The sequence below is a fragment of the Panicum virgatum genome, chromosome 2K (assembly GCF_016808335.1).
Source record: "Panicum virgatum strain AP13 chromosome 2K, P.virgatum_v5, whole genome shotgun sequence".
NCBI lineage: Eukaryota > Viridiplantae > Streptophyta > Magnoliopsida > Poales > Poaceae > Panicum > Panicum virgatum.
In genome coordinates, this window is record NC_053137.1 from 7,097,093 (window position 1) to 7,112,213 (window position 15,121).

The following is a 15,121-nucleotide window of genomic DNA, read 5'->3' on the forward strand; positions in this document are numbered from 1 at the left end:
TTCACAAATGATGAACTGAGAAAATGGAGTTTTTCTTGGATGAGAAGCCCTATTATTTCAGATCATTTTCTAGATAAAAAACATGGTAAAGCAAGACAGAACAACGTTCTACATGATTGTAGGAAGAAGATTAAATGACCTAAAGTATAGCTTCCAAACTCAATTAATCACGTGATATAGAAAACGCCATTGGGTACCCGCATGTGCTCTTAGTTTACTACATTTAGCACGTATTGAGATAATCTGTCTTAAACAACTTCGACTACAATTGCAGTTTAGCTGGTTTCTTTTGGAATTTCATGATTTCTAGACCTTTCAGGGAATTAACAATCAATAAAGCTCTTATGGGAGAAAACAAAAATCATAAAAACTTGCCTTTAGTTATAAATTTGAAAAGGATGTAACGCCTCATCATAGCGAATATGAGTGTGAATGCATGAATGCCTATCGACCCATTGGCGCTAGTGACATTATTGGAAGTTCTTAGATCTAGACCGTGTGCCGATTCATTTTTTATTTTCATTCACTAGCGAGATGTCTGGATCTAGCGATTTAGCAGGTTGAATCCTTCATCTCCTGTGCACGTCAAATTGATATTTTTTATTTTCTCATGGACGATGTTGATCGGATGTGAATTCGAATCCTACCAAGTTGATGACACATTAGGGTACGGACAACATGGAGGGATACCTTTCCTTTAGGTTCAAAGACCGCGACTGAGATAACGATGTCTAGTATGTGGTAGCTAAAATCATTTCATTTTTTTCTCAACTTTTTTTAATCTTATGTGGGTGGTGGTCTTGAAAAATTTCATAAAAAACCGACATGAGAGAAAAGGTCTACTTCATGTGCATGTAGATAGTCCATCTTGCCAACTTCTAAGTACCATTCCGACGATTTTCTCCGAAATTCCACAAATTATAGAATGTTCTACGCTTTTAAAAAACTCTTAGGGTGGGGGGGAGGGAGAGAGAAAATTATAGTATAAATGTGAAGTTGGTTGATATGGTGCCTCACCATACTAAATAAGTGGATATGATTGCGAATGCCCATCAATATGTTGGACTTAGGACACATTGCAAGTCCTTAGTTCTGGTCACTACGCCAACTTATTTGCGAGATGTCTGGATCGAGTGATTCAACAGTTTGAATCCTTTGGTCCAATACACGTCAAATTAACCTTTTTTTATCTTCTCATACACAATGTCGATCGAATTGGAAACAAAATTGAACCCAGACATTTTGTTACCAAGCCAATGTCACCTTAGGTGGGGATATCTTGGAGGGACACATTTCCTTTAGGTTCAAAGGGCGCAACTGAGACAGTGATGCCCATGCAGCCAAAATTTTTGGTTCTCTCTCTCTCTCTCTCTTCTCTCTCTCTCTCTCAAGTTTCTTCATATTAAAGTTTGAGCAAACCACATAGCTTTTTTTAGATGTCACAAATTTTGTTCTTGTCTTTGGCACATAACAAAAGTGTGACGACCTGAAATTTGATTATTTTCTTCCACTACTTTAACCACCACAACCTTGTTACCCCATCAGTCCATCTATTCTAGACTGTTCTCATGTTAATACGGTGCCAAACACTATAAAATCTTAAGGTAAAGCCTCAATAATGTATATATCTGATTCAATTATAGAGGAAAAGCAAGTGCAGAAGGTCGTACGCTCTTGCTTAATTAAAAGTAGCTCAAGAGTATAATAATAATTTAATAGATAAAATCGCAACCAATCATCGCTGCAATCAGCATGTTTTTTTCTTTCTGAAAGTTGTATTGCAAAATTCTACTTTTTTATTTGCTCTTTTTATCTACAACATCATGTGAAGTATAACTATGTAAGCTACAGAGACAAGACCAATTTATTCTGACATGTCCTTGTGCCTTCCAAGCTAGTGCCAATTATGATGTCAAGTAGCAATAATCATTTGGACACTACTAATATTGCCCCACACCTTTGGACTGCCAAGTCTTTTCTCAAAGACGGACCTGACACGAGAGCTACGTACGCAACTACTTCCTCGCTGAAGCGTCCACACAAACCCATCAACACAAGTATACGGAAAGGAAAGAAAAAAAAACCATCCTTTTCCCAATTATTAATCCGGAGCGACATGTCGAAGAAAACCTGTTGTTGCCTTCCGCGAAAGCTAACACGAACATCACCTACGCGATGGCATTGAAGGCCGCCCCACCCTAATTTCCACACCCTGATCGTTCTCAGCACTATATGATGAGGCCTGATTAAGAATGCGAGTGGGTACCTAATGGTATTTTGGATCAGCTAATCAATTGTGATGTGATGCCACTTCATTCATTTCTTCTCTCAAATTATTTACGTAGAATATCATTTTAATTTATTTTATCAATTTTTAGCTCGATCCATCTAACTTGCATCTCTAGATGCAATCTTCGCAAATCTCGCAACAGTAAAGCTTGGTACGTACTGCCTCGGGTCATTAGGACGGTTAGTTCACCCGTAACCAGTGCCGGTGTGAAAACCCCAACGTGCCCTTCCGGCCGTTATCATCACTCACTGGACAGTGGACAGGGACCGGACGCGCCGGTGGCTCGGAGCTCGCTTCCAAGTGAGGGTCCGGATCCCCGCTGCCGCCGGCGCCGGAGGCTAGCGGGTCTCGGTCTCCGACCCTCTTTGACTTCGCAGCGCCCCGGACGTGGACAGGAGCCAGCCCAGCCGCAGAGGATCCGCGACCCACCGCGCCGCGCCGCGCCTAAACCCCGGGGCGTTTCAAAAGCGGCACCGCACCGGCGGCACCGACGTGTCCTGGGCTACTCCCGGCACGTTCCATCCCGGCCGTCCGTGGGTCCATCGACGGCCCCGATCCCGCCCCGCGCGAGCCGCGGAGGGATCCGTAGGCGCGCCAGCTCCGTCGGGATTGGCGCTCGGATTTTAATCGTAGACGGGCGGGACGCGACGGTGTTCCACGCCCCTGGCCGGGACGGGCTCCGTTAATAGATATTCCATGACAAGTGGGACCAGGGTCCGTGGGGCCCGTGATGGGGCGACACGGGTGCGCGAGGATGCGGTGGGAAAGGGACCCGCGGTGGTTAAGTGGGCCTCGTGCACCGTGTGCGTGGGCTCGAGCGAGAGGGGTCGGGTCACCGCCGAGTGCGCGGAACGGAACGGGAAGTCGGGAACGGGAGCGGGGTGGGGTTGGCGTTTTAGCGGTTGGTCGGTTGTTTTGTTTCTTTTTAGCTAGCATGAATAGAGCAGTCCCAATGCAGACTCTATTTATAGAGTCTAAACCTCAAAGACTCCATCACAAGAAACTATACTTCCCAATGCAAAGTGTGTTACTTTAGTTTATATGGTCCACTTGTCTCTCACACATTCATTCTTGATTTGCGTAAAGACTTGGAGTCTTGATTTCTCTCCCTCTCTCTTCCATAAATATACTGCCACATCAGCAAAATACAATAAATTAGAGGCTTAGACTCCATGATAGAGTCTGGGTTGGGGCTGCCCTTAGTAGGTCAATCTCAGTGGGAGTTTTACGGACACAGATAGATATTTAGACTGAAAACTAAGTAATCTTGTCAGATGAGTTTCATGGTGATAAAACTCTACTCACATCTAATGAAACTCCATCATTTTCTCTCCTTGCCATGTCAGCAAAATTGATGGTATTTAATATCATGAAATTCTCCATTAAACTCTCATTGATACTCTTTCCATTAAACTCTCATTGATACTGGCCTTAGACTACCCCTCTAGGCCAACGTAATCACACACAGGTCTTTGTTTTCCCAGGGGGATTACGTTGAGCCTGAGTGTCCATGGAGTATTACGAATTTGTCTCATCTTATCGATCTTTGGTGTCTTTGCATGTGAATTGAGTTATGATTCACTCATGCACGGCTCTAACGTAACACTAAGAGGAAAGCCGACTATAACAAGCCTGAGTGTTTCCCGGTAGTTTCCTTTATCATTGTCTTGGGTTTCGATCGGCAAGCAATATTTTTCTTTTGTAAAAAGAAGATTCTCAGCGTGCTCGCTTCAGCTCTTTTAAGCTGCGGCCGCTGCTGCATCAAGTTAGATGTACATAACTCCTGTTCGTTGTGCTGGTGCTGGAGGCTGCTGCTGGAGTGGTGTGAGAGAAAAACACTGCTGTCTGGCTGGTGGCTGGTGGCTGCTGCTGGAGTGGTGTGAGAGAAAAACATTGCTGGCTGGCTGGTGGCCGGAGACGGCTGCTGAAGTGGTGTGGGAGAAAAACACTGTTGGCTGGTGCTGGAGCAGAACAGGATAATAGTAGCTGCTACAGCCAACACTACCGAGCACTCTCTCTAATTTTTCCTTGGCTTGGTAATTCAACTATATTCTAGTGTGGCCGGGGAAAAAATTGGTACATTTGCAGTGTTATTGGTTATTACCCTAGGGACAATTTCGTTGTGACAAAGCAACTAAAAAACGCGACCATTTCCTACATTAAAAGGACACCACGAATTCGCTTTCAGAAGCACACCACCTAACACAAAAACACAAACACGAGCGCACAAAACCTCCCATGGTCCTGCACGTCAACCATCAGCAAGCGAGCAGACATGCTATGTGCCCTAGCAGCGAGTTGAGACGTCAGCTTCCGGCGCCGCTACCACATCAAGCTCTCGTCCCCTCGAGACCTCGCTGCTCACGGACAACATCTCCGCAACGAAGAAACACTATTTAATCATGGGAAAAAAATATAAGCACCCTGGCTTTATCCATTATTATCGCAAAAAAAAAACCCAGCGCTAACGAACCTGATTTCCACGTGGCCGGTCAAAATCGCCCCCACCGCCGGGGCCAACCCCGCGCCTGCCTCTCCGGCAAGGCAACCCCCCAGCAGGCCCCACCCCTCGCCTCACCTTCCCCGGCCGGGCGGTACCCTCACCGCCGGGCCCACCGCGCCCCCGCTCCGCCCCCACAAACAGCCGACCGCCCCCCGCCTGGCCGCGACCCACGCCCAAACGCACGCACACACGGGCAGAGGCGCGGCGGTGGTGGGGTGCGGGCGGGAGGAAGCGGAGCGGGGCGAGGCGCGGGCGTCGGCGGCCGCCTCCGCGGACTGCGAGGTCGGCGGGAGGTGCGCGTCGGGGAGCTGACGTTCCCGGCGGCGGTGGGGGCACCGAGCGACCGGGCACCACGGCGGCCGCGGCGGAGGCCAGCGGCGGGGGCGGGGACCCCGGGGCGGCGGCGAGGCGGCGCTGGGATCTGCCCGGCAAGGCGGCCGGGAGCATGTAATGGCGCTGGCTCCAGCTGGTATTCCGTTCCTGTTGTTGGCCGTTGGCCGTTGGGGGCTTGTTTCCGGGGTCGGGCGTCGGCGCTTGGGTTTCTGAGCTGGGTGGTGGATCCGGTTGGCTCGGTGGGCCGATTCCGGAGGCGGTTTCGGTGATTTGCACGATTGTTTTCGGGGTGGTGGGGGCGGATTAGGGTTTCGCGCGTTTGGGGGGGAGTCTCCGGCTCTTGAATGGTTCCTCGTTATGTCACAGCTGAAATGGCCGGTTTTCCTAGGAAATTTTGGTTGAAATGGCCGGTGTTCGTTTCTAGCTTTCGTGGAAGACATTGTCGGGGTCCTGAAAATGCTTCCTCTGCAAGCAGTGGGAATGGGATGAGCTTCTGGAGTCGCCTTCGCGTGGATGCTTAAATAATTTGTGGAATGAGGGCGTTGACTGGATTATTCGAGGTCGTGTTCTTGTGAAATGGTTGTCCAATGGGCGCGTTGCAATTGAAATGGATTTTTTTTTGAATGTTTCTAGTCGTGGTGTTGAACTAAACGGTGCCCCATTTTATATATCTCATGCCACATCCTGCAGAAACTTTAAAATTGTTTGATAATAAAAGTCTTGCTGATTCTAAGCTATATGCTGTGAAGAATTTGTTATTTTAGCCTTAGTGGCCATGATGTAAGGGCGGCCTCTAGAATTCTTGTTTTGCTCGGGTCAGGGTTTGTGTGGGAGAACGATTCAAAGTATATGGTTTATTCAATTTCTGTTGGTATCAGTTTATCCTAAACATACAAAATGAAATTTGTGCGTTGTTTGAAGTTATCATAATTTAACTCCTGATGTGAACTTGGAGGCCAGGCCAAGTAGAACTGTAGGAGCTATGTTGCGACTTGCAGTTCATTTTGTGGGATTTCGCTAGGATGGCATTTCATTTCAGCAAACTGACGTATATTACAACCTACGAAAGTTTTATGATTCAAGGTCAACAAAGAAATCTGCACAAGTTTTACAACAATGCTATAAATTTGAACCTTCTAAATGACAGTTTACCAAATTCATTTAAGCTCTACACATTAGCTCCTGAATAGAACATAGCTAAATAAGAAATGCATTTGTGATGTTTATTACATGCGGGCTTTAGAAATCTGAGATGGTGCAATTGACCATTTTTGTATGATTATTCTATATTTGTCGGTTAGCATTTTAGCATACTGGAGTTCTTCTGCTTTGCAGTAGTTGTAATTGGTAGTTGCTTGCATGTCATTGATAATTCATATGAACTATATAATTATTCTTTTCTTAGATGTAAATGATTGATGGAGTGCTATATTATATTACTGTTTGACTCTATTATTGTTCTGTTATTCATTATGATTTGGACTGTAAGGAGCTTACAGGCACTATCTGGTTCTGCACACTCATATACGTATTTATACATATATTTTTTTATTCTGCAGTGCAATGGAGAAAGAAGATGTAGATATGTCTACAGATGAAGAATCAGATTGTGTAGTTATATGCCCACCTAACAGAAATGCTGATCACGAGCAAGTTGTGAGTGGCAGCCATGACGAAGATTCTCCAGAAAGGCATGAGACCCCTCATGCCATAGACTCGCATATGGACAGCAATGGCCAGGAAGACATGCCTGTAAACCAAGACTCACCAAAGCTGATTGATGAGCAGGAGTCGTCTCTCACCAATTCACCAGCACAGCCTGCTATAGCTGGACAGCCAGGGTCTAGGCATAGTGTTCCTGAGCCATGCACTGTTGCAGCTGAAAGGAGGTCTTCTACAGCTGGAAATTGTGCTCCAATTTCTCATCCCACCAGCAGTGGTGAAAAATTTTCTGATAAAAGTAGCTCCTCACCAAGAAGCATGGCAAAGAAGGTCTGGTAGTCATCTGCACCCTCCTTTGAATTGCATCATTCATGCTTCATCTGCTGCTTCTTTTTTCACAGTCTCCTGCATGACACTGTTTGGTTAAAGAAATATGTAAACCACTATGGGGTAAGCACTGTTTTGAAAAATTTCTGAATATTTTAGTTTGCTATCTTTCACTTCGGATGGTATAAGCAGGCACTCCCTCCATTTTGCAACATGTCCATTCTCTTGGGATGGTTGCTTCCCCATCTTTGTGAAAATTAAGAGTTTAGTTATCGTAATACTTCCACTCAGTTACACCTGTTTACTGCTGTAAAAGATGTTTTAAGTTGCCGTGTGCAGTTTGATAGGAGTATGTATGGTTAAATAACATAATTTTTTCTCTTAGATTTTGTGCTTATTTGGCTTCTCCACATTGTGGGCCTGAGCTTATGTTTTGATATTGACTGAGCATCTGATTACCCTTAGCAGTTTGATTTATTTACATCATCCTGAATGAACACACAAATTTGTTTTATTAGACTTGTTATATTGGTGTAACTATGTGACTTCTCTTTTCTGTTTATACCTGGCTATAACTGTGATTCAATTTTACAGAATGCTCCAAGTTAACTTTTGCAGATGAAATTAGGCAGCATTTGTGACAAACATTGTACTGTTTATGAGTTGCAGAGTCCGTTAGTCACACCCAGGAAGCCTGTCCAATCTGACAATACTTCTCACAGTCTAGAAGATGACTCATATTCCGTCACTTCTTCGTATCCTTTCCTTTTTCTTTTCAAATATGGATCGCATTCAGTTTCTCCCATTGGACTTATTGTTTTGTGTCTATGTTTAGTGCCTCTCTTTATTTAATGTTTTATGTATAGTGAAATCGGTATGAACTCCATAAAACCTTTCAATGGAACTCTTCTCTTCATCTTCGTAACTGATCGTTACTAAAAAATATTGCTTCCCACATTTATATTAGCCAGTTTCCTGAGCTGCTTACAGAACTGTAACTTCAGCAAGAGCTGGAAAAACTAAGAAGACAACAGTTGCTGTTGCACCTACATTTGTCTGCGATAATCGTGCTGAGAAGAGAGGAGAGGTATGCATATAACTTCATGGTAATATATCTTGATTGCTCTTTGGCTTTAGAGAGGCCTAGTAATCAGAGCTTTGTTGATTTCATCAGTTCTATACAAAATTAGAAGAAAAGCGGAAGGCTTTGGAAGAGGAGAGACTCCAAGCAGAGGCCAGGAAAAAGGTAAGTCTGCTACAGTTCGTTTTGTTGAATTGCTTGAATGTTGGTTGTCTGTTTTGTTTTGTGGCATCTGGTATCATGAAGAACACAATTATACAAAACAAAAAAGTCCAATTTTTACTACCCTCAACTATAGACAAAGTCTGGGTAACCTCCTAAACTATAACTTGGTTCCATTTACCTCTTAAATTATACCATTTAGTTCATTTACCCCATAATATAATTTGTCTTTTTTATTTCTCCATACACAAGTTGAATTTTAATTTCAAATTTTGTAGGGTAGCAGTGGACATCACAATACATATTTAGAAAAATGTTATAATTTTTCTCCACTAGTTTCCATATAATTTTAAACTCCAATGATTAATGTATTATTAAATATCCTAACCTATCAAAATAATGATAAAAAATTATGATGTATTTTTTCTAACATGTGTTATGGTGGGTACTATTATCTTGTAAAATTTCAACTTAAAACTCCACCTATGCATGGAGAAATGAAAAATACAAATTGTATTAGGGGATAATTTGAACCAAAGGGCATAGTTTTGGGGTTAAAATAAACCAAATGATAGTTTAGGGGGTTATCCTGACTTTGGCTATGGTTGAGGGTAGTAATTTAGACTTTTTCCTATACAAAATGGCTTTTCATAATGAACAGAAAAATTGTAGCAAATGAATTGGAATTTTGAACTACCTTTTCCCAGGTTTTGTTGTATAATTTTTTGAACTTTATCAAAGCTGTCATTTACTTTGAGTCCTGCCTTGTCTCTGAAATATTAATAGCTCAAGGTTTTGGAAACCACCAGTTCAGCAATTTATATTATTTCTGTCTTGTTAAACGATGAATTTGGTTACTTAGGTAAAAATGCAAAAAGTTGACAAGTTAGGTATCTAGAGCCAGGTCTATCCTTTTTTTAATCCATTAGTGTTCTTGCCTAAGGCACCTTTAATTCAGTAGTTGTAGCAGAGACAAGATTTTGTAGTTCTATGGTACTTGTTGTCAAATCATTTGTAGTTCAAGTGAGTATGTCAAAAATAATTGTAATTCTGTGAAGCGTACTCTAGCTAAATTTTTTAGGGCAGCTTACTCTATTTAAATTGATTATTCTTTTTCTTGCATAAATACTCGCACTTGATTTGAAGCTTGTGAAAGTAGAGTTGTTTCGTGTACACAAATACTCGCACTATGATTGTACTCTTTGTCTCTTTCTCCTCTTGTAAACACCATTATGTGTGTGTATTTTATTTAATAATATAATTTATGAAAAAGCTTGGATATCTGCCCACCAAGAGGATGAAACTTCTGCTTATCAACCTTGTTTTATGATGCTCCTTTTGATTAAATCATTCTGGGGCTAATTATTATTGCTATTATCTCTCTGTTTTTTTTTCTAGGAAGAGGAAGAAGAAGCTCTAAGACAACTAAGGAAGAACTTGGTTGTCCGAGCAAAACCCATGCCGAGCTTCTACCAAGAGGGACCCCCGCCAAAGGTTGAACTTAAGAAGGTAATGTGTTTTGTTCTGTCTGCTTTTTATTATAATCCATAAACTTTCTGTTTCAGATTATTCAGTTGATATGTCTATTCTGATGGGAATCTCAAGGTGGTCTGTTTCATGAGTTGCTTAGATTTTATTCATAATATCATATTCGGTGCCTTTTGTTGTCCCCTCATCTTTATGGCCACAGTTTTACATTTTTGCTTGGTGGTATGTTGCTTTTCTTTGGGTGTCAGGACACTACAGTCTGTTGGAGGATATTCCCCAACATTATTCCTTTGTATTACTGATGCTTTTGTATGCCGCACATTAGTACAAAGACATATCATGCAACAAAAATATGCTTAAAGATGAAACTATTCCTCTGCTGCTCTTTTTCATTCGACACGTTATCCAACATAATTGAAAATTTGAACTTTCTGGATTCCTAACTGTGTCCCCATTTCATTTGGTTCTTGCAAAACAAATATTTATCCCTTTTCACTGACATGGTCAACAGAAGTGTAAAAATTTCTCACGAAACAAACTGGTAGTCTTCCTACCCCAATTACTGATATAAATTGCTGAAATCAGCATAGGTTGCATGAACTATCAGTAATTCAGCATAAATGAAGATTTTCCTACATTATTAGCGTTCATGCATATCTTCAGAAATTCAAGCACTTGAACATGTTCATGTTACATTTGCCACTACCTATAGCCTGTTGATTTTTCTCATAAAAAGTACTATAATAAGCCTGCCTGTTTTTAGTGTGCGTACTAGTGCAAGCCTTCACTTGCTTTTTCTTTATAGGTGCCTCCAACTCGTGCTAGGTCACCAAAATTGACACGGAGAAAGAGCTGCAGTGACTCCCCTCAAACACCCGAGGGAGGAAATGGCAGTGCAGTATGCTGTCGGTTGCATCGTCACAGCATTGGGAACTCCAAAGATGTTAGCAGCAAGGCACAATGTTCTCCGAAGAGCTCTCCAAAGACTGGGTCTGCTACGAAATCCAGGACCACCAAATCCAGGGAAGACCTGAAGGGTACAATTAAGAAAGTTGGAAAGCCAAGCGCCGCAAATGTTGCTGTACAAACCTAACTGATGAGTCATTCTCACTCCCATGCCATTTTTCATTTTAATTTATACCTCACATCACCAAAAGGATGGCCTCATGCCCCGACAGCAGTGTGTTTGTTGCTGGATTATTTTTTGCATTGCCCTTGTAAGAACCATGCTACAAGAGACCATGTGCTGTTCTGTGTTGTACATTTATTGAGGGTTTTGTATGTGGTAACCGAGTCGGTTCTGCAAGAACCAAGCTGGCAGCTGATGAGCTGTTGGAGTGAGTAACATTGTTGTTGTATGGCGGCATTTGCAGATCCTATGTATTGTATGAGCTGTAACTTATTATGGGTGTTTGTTGCAAAATCTGATCAGGTCATCGTTCATGTATCCTTATGGATTGAAATTGTGCTGAGTTTCTTCTGTCTAAAACTCAAAATTATAAACAAAGAGCAGTGACATGGCAAATGATCAATACTTCCACATGCTTTCTGAAGGTACAAAGGGGTTTCATAGATCTGTAGGCGATGGCTTACATTTGTTGAATGGACTAACTTCTATGATTTCTTCAAATTCTGTGACTACAACAACGACCATCAAAACCTATCGCTGTCAAATTAAGCTGCAGTTTAATTGAACTAGTATCAAACAACATTGGACCTGCTCTTAAAAAAAGGACATTGAACCTGGAAGCACAATTTTTCATTTCGTGGATATGTGCGATTTGAGCACTTGAGGTAAGGTATACTGAGGTCTAAATCTGTATGATACGATTTGGTTGGCAAAATCTGACTTCGTGCAAATTTGACTTTGCAAGGTGGCATACTTTCTCCATGTTTTCTACTCGTGTGCTAAACGAGGAAGCCGCGCAAATGGCTTGTCAAACATGTGCACTACTGACTACAGTAGCTTCGCATCTGTGCTCAGTCAGGATAGTCAGTGTCATGTCATGATCCATGTAAAGTGAGCTATGGGAGAATTCGATATTATAAAGAACATTATAAAAAAATGAAAATGGCAAATCAATGTTTGTTTTTTCAAAAAAGAGAGGAAAGTTCTCTATTTATTCCTAATTCGTCTGTGAACGCTCCTTCCTAAACAGGAATCAAAGAAGTTTTCTGAGCTTCACTACTCGGGGGAAATTCTTAGTGACTGTGGATGTATAGATTTACTTGACCATCGACAAAACTTGTTCAATAAAAGTGAACTAACCTATTTTCCGCAGCATTCTGCCTGGATTCGACTTCCCGTGGGAGCGAATATTCTAAGATTTAATGGCATTGTACTTTTAGTGGTAGACGACGTTCCTGTCGACAGTGACACGTTTCATAGAGGTAGAGTTTGCGCACGTGCGTTCATAGGGGTGAGTGTTGTGCATACGTTGTATGAGTGTCGGTACCCCGTAGCAGGGATACAAACTCCTACTGCAGCAAGGCAGGACTCGCGTAGTCATCCGTAACTACGCCATAAGGGGCGGAGCAGCAGGACCCCATGGGTCAGGCTCTTTCCTCACCGGGCCAACGGCCCCGGACCTGCTCCCCGCTCTGGGACGGGTCCGGTGACGCCACGTGTCCTTGAGGGGAAGCTCCGAGCCAACAGCTGAGGGCTCGGACCCCCCATAGGGGTCCGGGACCTCCCATAGGGGTCCGGGACCTCCCCGCGTCCGTCCGGACCTCCCACGCGCGTAGAACCAGCATACCGCCGGGGCGGGGTCCGGGGGCGACTCGCCCACCCACCGCATTCAATGCGGGTGGTTGAGGCGTGCTCTGCCGCCGCAGCACGCAGGGCAGCCTTTGTCAGGCCTCATTGTAGACCGCATAGTACCGAGGTACACAGTGAAGCCGCATGCGCCGCATCCGTGCAGAGCCCGTCTGCCGCATTAAATGGATACGATGGCACGACACCTTTTCATCATACTGCCTACGCCGCAAGCTACGCGGCAAATTCAGCTACGCAGGCAACGCCACAAGTTACACCCTGACGCCGTTTCGACAAGACAGGGCATGGATATGCTGGACGGAGGATTCCCACGGGCAGAGCAAGGAAATCCAGGAATGAGATCTCCTTCGCCTGCAACGCCATAATGTCTGAACAGTATGTCGTTTTATACTACATCGTTTGGCCCACCTGTCGGGGACTCAACGACCATGTACGCGCCTCTCTTGAGATATAAAAGGGAGGCGCTCGCTGCACACTGGAGACTAAGCTGAACACACGCCAAGATCCTCACAACACGAGCAATACAACACACAGTGGACGCAGGGTATTACGCTCAGGCAGCCCGAACCACTCTAAACCAGTTGTGTTCATCGAGTTCTTGCATCTAGATTGGACTAATTCTAGCTAACCCCCGAGTACTCACCCTCTGGGTTTAGACGGATGCACTACGCCACCCGGCTGTGGGTTTGCACACCACGACAATGAGTGTCTGTGTAATTAAAAAAAAAAGAAGCACACAAAGTAACCACGTTAGTGAAGAATTCGGAGCGTCCAGTAAAAATGAGAAGAGGGAATAGTTACCGACGACTCAAAGACAGCCCCGCGCGCCACCGTCAAAAAGGGCAAACAAGTTAGGCTCCCGCCATGATGGTGTCGTGCACGCTTGGGCTCCAATCAGGCCGCGGCTTGACATTTTCCTTGGCGTGCCACGCGTGCGGCCGGTAAATTTGAAGCACAAGCGCCTCTAATTTGCTTCTGGTTTCACGGCTCCTTAATCTAGTCGCAAAGCCAGTTTCACGTGCACTGCCATAGTGGCACACCAAACCTCTTTCACTGGCCTTGTTTAGAAAATGTGGAAGTCCCTGCTGCTGGCAACAATTCCAGATAGAAGAGAAGTCTTCTTTCAGATAGCAGAAGGATTCCTATCATGTACGCTCAGTATAGTTTATTCAATTCCAAACATTCAATGCAGTCGAGAGATGGCTTCGAACAATACCAAATCACAAACACCTACTGAAATTGAAATCCAAACTAACCTTCATGACGGGCCCAATTATTGAAACACATGAATTTCAGTAAACACTGAACATCTATCCGCTCATCCCATAGGACGTGGATGGACGAACGCAGTGTAAGCAGAAGAAACTGATGAGTTATTGGACTCCGTTGACGAACAATGTGCGCATTCTCCTTTGGCCCTTTTCAATTTTGACAGGAACAAAAGCCAAAAGGCCACTCGCATGCTTGCACGGGTACGGAACGCCACCAGACCTCCCGTTTCCTTGTTGCTTCCCGGGATCGGAAGGTTTAACGTTCGGCTAACTGACAACGACGGCCATCAGGTCACAAACCGTGGTCGCTTATCTGTCAGTGTGGATCAGTATCCATTGACAGCTCTGGAGATCGAGGCTTTCCGACAAAACGTCCCCTGGTCAAGTTCCAAGGCAGAATGTCTCTCCATCCCTGCACCCCATCTACTACTAAAAGTGCACGTACACATGGCAAGTTTTTATATATACAAAGATCAGAGATGCAGATGCAATCACCTGGTTATCATAGCACCAGGAGCTAGCGTTTTGTCTTGGCTTCCTCTGCAAATTCACTGAGTGTTTCAGCGTCGACCGATCGAGAATGAGGCAGCAGCTCGTGGTAGCAGCAGCAGTCGCCATCCTCCTCGTCGTCCTGGGCTCCGGCGCCGCGACGGCGGCGGCGGCGGCGCGGCTGCCGCCGGTGGAGAGTAGAGCCGGAGGCTCGACAGGGCGGCAGGGATCCTCGGTGTCGGTGGTGCAGTCTGAGAGGACGACATCGGCGGCGGCTGAGAGCTCGGCTCAGCCGTCTGGCTGCACCAACGGGAGCGGCCCCGGCGGCTACTGCCACCCTCCGTCGAGCCATTGACCATTATTATTAAGCCCGGAGCCCTTGAAATCTGGGAAGACATACAATAGTATACGTATGATCAATGTATGCTGAGTGATGACCGTCTGGACAAGTCATGTATAGGAAAGTTCTATTACTACAGCACATGATTTTTATAGATGTGATAGTATAATTTTCTCTCTACCTAGGCACTCTCTGGGAGATTTATCAGGTACACCGTACTTGTTTATTGGTGGAAGTGAAATATTGTTGGTATAACACTACATGTATGATCAATTTATACTCTGAATTATTATCATGTTGAGGACTCGAATCTGGATGAAGTATATGACATGAGCAATACACACTCTCCCTATTAAGGCGTCATAGTATGATGGCATACATATTTGCACAAGTGCATAA

General features: G+C 44.2%; 1 pseudogene across 1 annotated transcript; it reads left to right on the plus strand.

The window, feature by feature from the left end:
• Positions 1-4,969: 4,969 nt before the first annotated feature.
• LOC120664254 lies at positions 4,970-11,318 on the plus strand (annotated as a pseudogene). The gene is made up of 7 exons (XR_005670822.1): positions 4,970-5,240; positions 6,686-7,118; positions 7,785-7,870; positions 8,106-8,202; positions 8,290-8,361; positions 9,757-9,867; positions 10,652-11,318. The product of XR_005670822.1 is annotated as a protein WVD2-like 1 (transcript).
• Positions 11,319-15,121: the final 3,803 nt, after the last annotated feature.